Here is an 11,052-nt window from a genome sequence, read left to right as displayed (position 1 = left end):
GCAGCCATGACCCGAGCAGCAGCCCAGGGCCAGCCAGAACCCCAGGTGCAGCACCCTCATAACGCCAAGCCCCCAAGCTAGCCCCGTAACTACCAAGGAGCAGTGAGCATGCAGAAAAAACACCCAAGATCTACCAAAGCCCCATTCAGGTCAGAACCACAGCCAGGTATTTGATAAGTTTGGTCTTTACATGTGACATTATGTTTTATCATACCGTGAAAAGTATTGACAAATAAACTGAGGTAGACTAACTGTGTTATTTAAAGGTTGCATGAAAACACTCTGCTGTACTGTGGATTTAAAGTAAAGAATAGTGTCTGACTGGTGCAAGGTGGCTGTGGTGCTCATGGTCAGAGTTAGGTTAATCAAGTATAACAGACATCAGTTTAAGCTGATGAGATTCGTTCACTGAATCCCACCTTCATACAGACTTTATACCTTGTAGTATAGACAGTATAAACAATATCCTGTCAGTGCAGAGGATGGAAACCAGTCAGGACATCCCATGACCTCTTGTTGAATTCAGTTGGGTAAATCCAGAATCAGTATCAGTAAACCTCACAGCAGCATAGTAGCACAGATCACTGCATGTATATTAAGAAAATGTGCCACTCATAATAAAAATTATTGTGAGTTATGATTCTTTACCCACCTTGAGCCACTACAACTGATTCTAGGGTTCCCCTACTTTAACCCCTTTCCTACTCGTTTTCCTGTTTAGAGGCAAAGTCACCCTCTACGCCTTTTCTTTTTTCTTTTCTTTTTTTCTCTGCTCATGTTCTGTTTAACTGATTCAAGCTGAATATATTCATTAGAAAGAAAATCTAAGATTTAAATAAAGTTTGCTCAATTCTCACAATTTATTACATATCCAGCTTGTGGCATAAAGAAAAAGCAATTTATCACATAATTCACCTGTTCAAAAAATCCATGCATTGGTGTAGTATCGAAAGGTCTGGAAGTGGTCTGGCTTCAAACGGTCCTTGAAAGCTTTCTGTTGTCTTTAGGTCTCTTTGATAGTTGCTGTTTGTCTGTTTGCCTGGTTAGCTGGCTGTCTGTACAGGGAAGAGTTTACATACTGACCCAAGAACAGATGAAAAAATATCATTAAGACTTCATGTCAGGCCATTTGTTAAATGTCAGCACACAGACTCTGTTTGTTTACACTTACATTGTACTGGCAAAAAAGATGTCTGTGCCTTCTATGTGTCTGATCCTTACAATAATGGATGGGTGAACATTTTTAATTGAAGCACTGACATGCATTCTGTATAATTTATAAATCATAACATGATGCAGGGTTGTATCTCTTATAATTACAGAGTTTGGTGAAGCTGTTTGTCTTTATTTGACTAAATGTTCTTGTATTTTTAGTTTGAACCAAGACTGCAATATTGCTTTTCATTCAGGGACAAAATCTTTCAAGATGAAAAAATGTGTTTAAAAAACACACACATGTTGCAAAAAATAGATAAACTTTTCTGTTTCACTCAAATCTCTTCAGCCACTTGGTTCTTTGTCTTTCGATTTGCCTCATTTTCTTTTTCCATTTTGTTCATCATGTTTCGAGATGCTGATCAGATAAAACAAGTTGGAAGGAAAACATTGCATTTAATATCCTGTTTTTCCTGGAAATCTGCAGAGATGTGTCAAAACAATTAGCTATGACAGATGAGTTTGTTGATCTGAAGCAGCACAAAACATTTTACTACCTTCTCAGTATTCCCAACTGAACAACTGCTGATTTCTGGCAATGAGAAGAACTGCCAGCAAAACAAAAACCCAAATAAATATAAATGTATAGAAATATATCGTTTACCAACTAGTAGACATTAGCAACCTTGGTTGGCAGTTGGATAATTTGTATGTGGCTTTCTAACTTTCAGGGTGTGTTACCAATTAGACTGCAAAACTTAAGTATAAGGATAAAATGAAGAACAAAGTACACACACAAACAAAAAAACACAGGATGTAATTGTCAGCTATGTGATATTAAAAATCTGTTTGCCACTCCAGGGAAAATTCATCTTGTCTTTGAAGCTGAGCATAAAGTAAATGTCCGGTGTGATAAATCCTGCAGCACAAACATTAAATTAACTGCATAGTTACACCCCACTTAAAAATGAAGTGTTGACTGGGGCGGGGGGTAACAAGCGCCTTCATAACACAAACAAAATATTTGACTGGTAAGCTGATTTCGTTAGAACATCTACTTTGTCAATATTAGCATAAAGAAGAAGGCGAAAAAAAATAACAGCTGTTCGTGATGAATTATAGCCCCAATTATTAAATGATCATAACATTAAATGTTTTTGATATGTTTGAATAACTAATGAGAGTGTCTCCATTTGAGTGCGATGGAGTTGGTAGTAGCATTTTGCTGGGCATTTATTCCAAAAATTGCAGTTCATTTTCTGTTTTCTATTTTTGTAAATTGGGTTTTGAGTGAGGACTTTAAGCTCCAGCTCTATCACAAAGCTGAAATGGATAAACACAAGATAATGCATGGGTGGACGGATGTAATTCAGATGCTGCTGGTTAGGTTTATGAATCTAAACTACTTTTTAATTTTTAATCTCATGCATTATCCTTCTGTACATTTGGGCAGTCTGCAGTATAACTAATGGGTATAACTGTATTGTGTTAATGCATAGTAATAATATGTAATCAACTAAGGAGGTGAATCTGCTAACTTTTATCTGATCATGAGTAATATGGATTTGGGTTTGATTCTAAGCATAATAATAATCTACTTACTTACAGCAATTCTGCCATGATGTACTTGACAACATAAATGTAAAAAAGAGAGACTGAATTGTTTTTAAAATAATATTTATTTAGCTTTTTTATAGCAGATCCTCAGACTAAAGGTTTCAAAATTACATTCATCAAGAGTCTCACGAGGCAGAATTAATGAGTTAGTGAACTAACTTTAGACTTAACCCCAATGCTAGTTCTGTTTTAAGCAGGTACATCTCCATAGAAACTCTTCTCATTATAATTATCTTTAAATATGTAAAAAGCTTTTCTTAATCTCACCTTTCAACTAGGGAAAAATGACATCGCCCACCACTCCTTGAAGATACTCCTCATTTGGATGCATACATAGCAAAAAAAAAAAGTATTGTAGCTCTTTTTTTTTCAGTGATGAAAGAGTCGATGACATCTATACTCACTGTGATTAAATGTTTATGTAACTACTTTATATTCCTACCAGGAATCTACTTTGAGCTTAGCGACAGATGTCTTTTCAGCAGAAAAAGTGAGTTGCTTATTTATTACTTTGCTATATATACCTGTCTATCTGTTTGGTTGCTCTTTGTTTTTGGTTACTTTGAGCTTATTACAAACCTTTTAAGTTGCATATTGCAACACATTTAAAATTTTGGTTGATGATGTGTTTTGCTTGTACTGGTTAAGGCCCCGGTTATACTGGCCTAGAGTCAAGTCGGTGACAACCATCTGAAGAATGCGATTTCAGCAACCAGTTAGGAAGTTTGTGTTGATTGACACCAGGCACGACTTGTCTGCACAGTGAAACTGTGAGAATGCAATGTAAACTGTACATTCTACATTTCCCATTTGTGTAACATTTGTGCAGCTAGCGAGTGTTTGCAAACAAATTGTCACCTTCCATGCAACCTACAAGCAACCGCTGCAATCTTCTAGTGACCAAAATAATCACAAGGAGGTATGTGGTGCAGTAACTTCTTTGCAACAGTGAGTAACCTACAGCAACCATTCACCAAACAGTTGGAAATACACAAAATTTTTGCAAATTTTTGCATGTGAACTAGAGATGGACCGATCCGATATTACGTATCGGTATCGGTCCGATACTGACCTAAATTACTGGATCGGATATCGGAGAAAAATAAAAAATGTAATCCGATCCATTAAATATCACGAAAGCACCTCACAAAACTTGCAACATGCCATAACTCACCTCAGAACGTTAGCACGTCGGAGCAGTATGCATCACGTGATGGAGCGGCTGTGGCATGCGGGACCTGTCGGTGGTCTGGATAGCATTTGGAGCTTCGCTAGCAACCCGGCATTTCATCTCCGACAAAGTTATCCCCGGGAGAAGTAAAGCAAGTGTGTAAGTCCATCTCTGAATGTTTGTAAAGCATTCCTGCGTTAAGCTTAACGAGCGACTGCCTCTTGCTCTCCTGCTGCTGCTTCAATCATGAAACTGCTTAACGATCAGCTGATCGGCTTTTCTGTCGCGAGTCCGTCTCTCTGGTTTGTTTTTGGCCCACTTTGCACCAGAAAGAGGAAACCAGCGGCTGAACAACAGCAGCACCTTTAAGCTTGATCAGCTGTTGTTAGAATGTATTTAATATTACTTTCTACTCGAGGATCTTTTTCTACGTAGCTGACGGCTGGTAACTGTGCAGGGGCGGATCTAGCAAAGTTTAGCCAGGGGGGCCGATAGGGCATGAACAGGGAAAAGGGGGCACAAAGACATACTTTTCTTTCTTATTCTCATTTAAAATGTCTAGCTTTTAATAAATAATTATCCGAATCTGACACCCAAAGTTTTAATTTGATGTAAAATGAATAGAAGTCAATTACTGTATATAGTGACTATTAAGTCTAATATATATACCCTAGTAAGCTATAGTACTTTTTCCTTTGGGAAGGTACCATCTGTGCAGTCTGCAATTTTGTTGAAGAAAGATGTTGAATCTATTTAATATTTCTTGAAAAATAATTGATTTCTGTGCATTTATTTTTTCACACTGCATCAAATTAAGGTTGATTACGTTGATTAAGCATCATGAGGTGGAGCGTGAGGGGTGGTTCCCTATTTTTTATTTATTTATTTTTGTTGTTGCTGGGAGTTGGAACCCTATTAGTTAGGTTGCTTAATATTTACGCTAAGTACTCTTTAAAATACCAGAATAGGGAGGATGGTGTAGGTTTAAGTTTATTAGATTGATCAGTATTGCTGAACTATGAAATAATTTTTTTTTTGCATATAGGTATAACAGAATAGCTTTAGTGTAGTTGTTGTTTTAAACTTGAGTATGAACTCATACAAAATGCAGCAAGATATTTAAAAAAAACAGTTTTGTTGATTAAAAAACACTATATCGGATTCATATCGGTATCGGCAGATATCCAAATTTATGATATCGGTATCGGTATCGGACATAAAAAAGTGGTATCGTGCCATCTCTAATGTGAACACAGCTTTAGGCAGCTGTGTTCACATGCATTGGTACCGCTCCCCCAAAATCAAAACAAACCCTGATTTGTAAAATCTCTGGAGTTCTGCTTTCATTTATTTAGTACATTAATTGCCACTTTCATATTTCAGCACACATTTGAAATCACTGTTGGGACTGAGTTAGTATCAAAACATCATGCTACCCTGTTTTCCATACCTCCGAGCTTAATGGTTTAACCACTCTGCGCTTGCATTGTACATTGCTCCCAGTGTGCAGATTATCGTTCCATTCTGTGGTTGTGCTGTCAAGATGTTTTTAAACATCATACTGAGGCAATGTGAGTACTGTGATGGTGGTGAAAAGTATTAAAGCAACAAGTACTCAAAAAAGCACACGTGTTTTGGTGCAACCAAAATAATTTACTTCCTGCATGTAATTAAATGAGAAGATAGTTTAACTTCCTTCAGCACAAAATACCTAATTAGCTATTTTGCTTTCCCTAATATTATGTAGAACTTCATTAGAAAAGGTAGCCCACACATTATGTGTAATTGTTCAACATTTTAATCTCACCAAAAAAAGAAAACCCCTTCAAAGCATCCTTCAAATCTGAAAAAGGCTGTGCACCACGGTTTACTTTGTTTCAATAACCAGGTCCCACAAGCTGCCAGAACATTGGGTTGTCAAAGTGTATATCAACATTTGCATTGTACTTCATGTAAATGATGTGTCTTCGCTATAGAACAGCAAATGGGCAATTTTGTGCATTTTCAAATTGTTTTTTTCTTTTTTTGTGTGCATGTGTGTGTGTGTGGGGTGGTGGGGGGTTGCATCAAATGCGTTTATGCAACATTTCTCCACCTTGAAAAAAACTAATTTTCAGAGTCTCTCTCATTCTGTAGTCAGTGCAGCAGCTCTGCATCTTTAGTTTGGGGGTTTAAAAACTCATCTCTGAACTGCTGCACGTCCCGTCTCCCCACTGAATTGGAACCCTCCGTGTACACTGATTTTATCTCAACAAAAAATATCCCCTATATCTCTCTTTGAGCATTTTTTTTTCTAGGGTATTTTATAGCGCTTTCCTTTCCACATGATTACTCAAGAGGTCGCAGGAGAATTGTGCACTTTTACTACGATATTCCTGGTGAATTATTTGCAATTTCATCCAGAAATTAAAAGATGCTGTAAGCTTCTCTAGACAGCAAAATCTCACACACAAAGTTTGCACAGTAGAGTCATGTTTCTTCTTATTACTATTACTATTATTAGACCAAAATATTTGCACTGCTTTTTTTATATTTGGAATAAAATTAATTACCAATGATATATAACATGAGTAATAAACAAATGCTTCTAATACTATGCAGAACATCAGGTTTTATGATTTTACACAGCTCTTTATTTATGCATTTATTTATGTATAACAAACAACCTGACTTTAAGTGAAATGTCACAAACACCTGAACATTACTGCTAAGATTCCAAAGTTTACCTAACATAAAGATTAAAGCATATTAAAAATGCCTTTTTAAAAGAGATCCTCATTTGTTGGCTTCCTAAAACAAATACTGGTGAACAGCCAGAGGTTGCAGTTTGCTTCAATCTTACTTCTACCATATATCACCATGATATCATCTCCCCGAGACAAGAAAGCAAAGCCAAAATTCATTGCTTTGTCAGCACATCCTGTATTTAGTCAATACAGACAGATTTAGAAGGCACAAACACAGAGATTAGTCCCCACAGAATGACCAGCAACTATATATATTTTCTGTTTTAATCCTTCCTTATCTCAGAGCTGTAGAAACAAAAATCTAAATTAAGATTTTATTGATCATTCTAACCAAATGCATTGAGTTGGTATTGTGATTTAGCACACCTTATAATATATTCCAAACTACGTCTTGCGGTCCTTGAATAGTTTTGTGTAGGCTGTTTAAAATTCATCAATAGAATATCCCAAGAAGTTGATTCTGTTTATCTGCGTCCAGATGGACAGAATCAACTTTTTGGAGTTCCTCATCTGGATGATTGAGAATGAATCAAGACATAATTACAATAGAAAAAAAAACAAGAAAAAAAGAAGAACGTGAATGATAAGCATTATGCTCCTGCATAACATAAAATACAGCAGAAAGAAAAAGAGAATTCAAGTTATATGAAGCCACTATAACAGCAGTAAAAACAGCCACGATGTCAATACACCACCTCTAAGGGCAGCACCCTCGCTGTCACTCCTGATTGCCTGTTAAAAATCTGTGTGATCTAATGTGGTTTCTTAATGGCTTCCAACAGCCTGCACCCGCTGCTAGGAAGAAATCCTGAAATTACTTCATAGCTTAAAAACTTTATTAAATATTCTACACATGTAGTCATTTACAAAAAATAAAAGCTTTAAATAAATCTGCATTTCTAGCAATGGGTGTCCTTAAAATATGACAGGTAGACTCAATTCAAACCATAGCTGGGAGGCTGCCACATTGCTTAGATTACTTTGGATTCATTTCCATAACCCGTTCTCCTGCCACATATGCTTAGTTTTGTCTGTGCATCTGCATAAAAGACAATTTATATCATCTAAGCTCCATGTCAAAGATAATTTATATTGTTTTCTTTTTGCGAATCTATGAATCAAATCGGACTCCCCATCTGATCATAAATTCAACACTGCAGAAAAATAAAATAAAACTAATTTAATACCACAACAGCTTGGTCTGGAGGAAGATAGTCTGAAGATATGTCCTTGCTGATGGGCGGCACACCAGTAAGAAAAATTAATTAATTAATTTGATTTATTTATTTATTTTTTGCCACATTACCATATTTTTGGGCTGGAAAGTCAGTGGCTTATCATATTCAATATTTGACATGGCACTGGATTGCAGGAAAACAGCTGCTCAGTTAAGCACACAGTTTCTTTAATCAGTGGTTGCTATGGTTTCCCTGAAATTCTAAGGCCCATGTTCCATATGTTGTATATCAGAAGCATGTGTTATCTAGATGAAATGCCACTGTAAGTCTGGGTGTATATGCAGCTACACGCTCCTTACTCACCAGACACCCGTTTGTGCCAAACTGCATGTTTGGCTGTTTGTGTTATTAATCCAGAGGCTGTGAGTTTGTACCTCGAAGGAGAAACTCTAAATGCATGACACCTCCTCTTGTGTCTGTTTGAATAAGAGTTGTTTGTCATACGTTCGGCTGTCCAGGACTGCTGTAGGTGACTGCTGCTGCACACTTTGAAAAACGGTGATGTTCAAAAGTTGCATTTATCAGTGACACGCTATGTACAAATACCTAGAAATGAAAGAGTATGGAGATAAAGATAAAGTAAAAGATTTTCTTTTTCATTCGATATGCACTGACAGCTCTGCTCAAGCCAGATTCAGATTCAGGGAATCCATTATTCAGGTGATAGAATACAAGTAGGTGAGACTTCATAGTACCATGCACAATAATGCCAACGAAATAAAGAAATCCAAAATAATAAGGATGTGAACTGATGACGACTTACCACGGAGCAGACAGGGAGATGTCTAGTATTCATTAATGCTACATGTATATTGAGAAAATGTAAGTAATGACTGCAAGTTTTTCACAAGCTATAATTATCCATGAGTTTTTAAATAATGAATCGTTTCACCTCTTACTCATTCTTCACCGAACACCCAGATATTTATGTGTTACGTTGTAATGTGTAAATATCTTTCAGAGCCCCTGAAGGCCAGACCTCTGCCTTGTCCTCGGATGACTTACATCTAAGATAAAACCAAATCAAACCGCATGTTTCTGTGGCCTTTGTCAAGTCTGACTTTATTAGCAGGAAGTTATTTTCAAAGTGCAGACAAATTTGGAAATATCAGCTTAAAAGTCAAGGAAGTTCTATACGTAAGAGATCAGCCACTTTGTTCACACATGAAAGACAGCTCGGGCAAATTGTTTACCAAGCTAATGGAAAGTCCTTCAAAAAAATCAGAAGGGTTTACGGCTGGTTTCTGTTATTTAACTTACACTTTTTTTTTCAATGATCCAATTCAAGTGGAATTGAAATTTATTTACTTGTGACCGGTGGCCACTTGAAGGTAAACATTTTGCAGAGATTGATGTTTTACAACACGAAAGATCAAAACATTGTCTGAACTACAGCGCGTGCATAGTAATTTGGTGGATCCTGAGAGTATAGTAATGAGCTCCTGAGAGGCCATTCCAGTCTTACCTTATAAAAGCACACATAAAAAGATAAAGCAAGGGTGAACTGAGAAAACAGCGTAAACAATTTAACAGCACATTTAGAAAGAAAAAACATAGATGCTTGAAAGAGGAAAAAAAACAAATGCAAGTAGCAAAACACAGGAGTCATTGCAGAACACATCTGTTTCTAAATTCAAGGGAAGGGCTTGCATTTTTCAGCCACATTTTAAGGGTCTCTATTTTAAATATGGCCTCCAAAACCTCTGAATTAGGTGGGAGGACTGAGCCCTGGGGTTGACTGCTACAGTAATGGAATGACTTGGCTTGAACAAGCACTTTATTATGGTTATACAAGACCAAATCCTCATAACTAGAATAGTCATTACCATTAATCATACATTTAGTACACAGTATAACAGTTTAATGGGGACAGCTAGAGTCAAAGCCACTTAAAGAGGACAAAAACAAGGAATGCTCAGTGGCATGTGTTTCAGTTACAGATGGATTTGTCATTTGTGGACGCTGCTTTTACAACCAACAGTTACATTTTGACATTAAGCAGCCTCTAGTGGCCGCGTGAAAATTCGAGACCGTAATTCTGTGCAGTGCGGATTGCTTTTTGTTGATTTTGCTGCTCTGATAAGGGTAGCGATTGCTGAACAAAGCTGCTTCCGCTCCATCACACAGGTTTTGAGGGGAAGAGTATGTGGATTCCACATACACTGCAGTCTGCTTGTTTCACTCCGCTGTTTGCTGCAGGGACCATTGCGAGGATTTAAAACTATAGTCACGATTTACTGTATAACCTGACAGCAGCCGCAGAGAGCCCAGGAGAGAGGCTGAGCGAGCTGAGTGAAGATAAATAGCAAACTGGAGCTTAAGTAGCTTCAGTTAAAGGCAAATACCTCACAATTCTGTTACTTAAGAATTTAATTCATCTGGCCAGAGGCAAAGCAGTTTGTCATAATGAATAATATCTCCTGTAGCTAAATAAAAAGAAGAAGATTATTCTCTTCCAAAACTTCCAGGCCTCACCAATGTAGTACATAGCTTTATTGAGAAGTAATTGGCAAAAGTCTCATTTGAGTGTAAAAGCTGTTATCAGCGTCAGTCTTGTAATAAATTTCTGAGTTCAAATCCTGGTTTTACATTTTAATAATATCAGTAAATACCTTCTTAGTTCCCTGGTTTATTTGAAAGAGAGTTGCTGATAATACTAGTGAGTCACAAACTAAATTTTTCATCATGAACCAAAGAAAATACATTTGGTAGACTTTGCACAAACCTATTATCTCCCTTCTTTTTTACATAGAGCTTCCTGCGCAGAAATAACATGCTCTGAATGCTTCCAGGAAACTAAGACAGTTATGCTTGTAATAAGTATAAGCAAGTCGTACTGTAGATAAAGTAATTTTATGTTAAGCGCTGGCAAAATGATGGCATTAGCTTTCTATTTATCAGGTACCATGGAAACAAACTCAGTCGTCAAATTGAACTCTTTGGGCTCCTTGATCACCAGTTTCATCTTCCTTAGTCCCCCTTTTGTGAGTGTGGACGCTTCATCTCTTTGCTCTTTAAATGCTTTGCTTCTCTTTGCTCTTTAAATGCTTTGCTTCTTTTATTGATTTTTATTGATTTTTATGCTGATTTTTTCCCTTTTTTCCTTATGAGCTTACCTGCGATA

Source organism: Pundamilia nyererei, unplaced genomic scaffold, assembly GCF_000239375.1.
Source record: "Pundamilia nyererei isolate P.nyererei 1_Seehausen unplaced genomic scaffold, PunNye1.0 scaffold00003, whole genome shotgun sequence".
Lineage (NCBI taxonomy): Eukaryota > Metazoa > Chordata > Actinopteri > Cichliformes > Cichlidae > Pundamilia > Pundamilia nyererei.
This window is presented reverse-complemented; position numbering follows the sequence as displayed.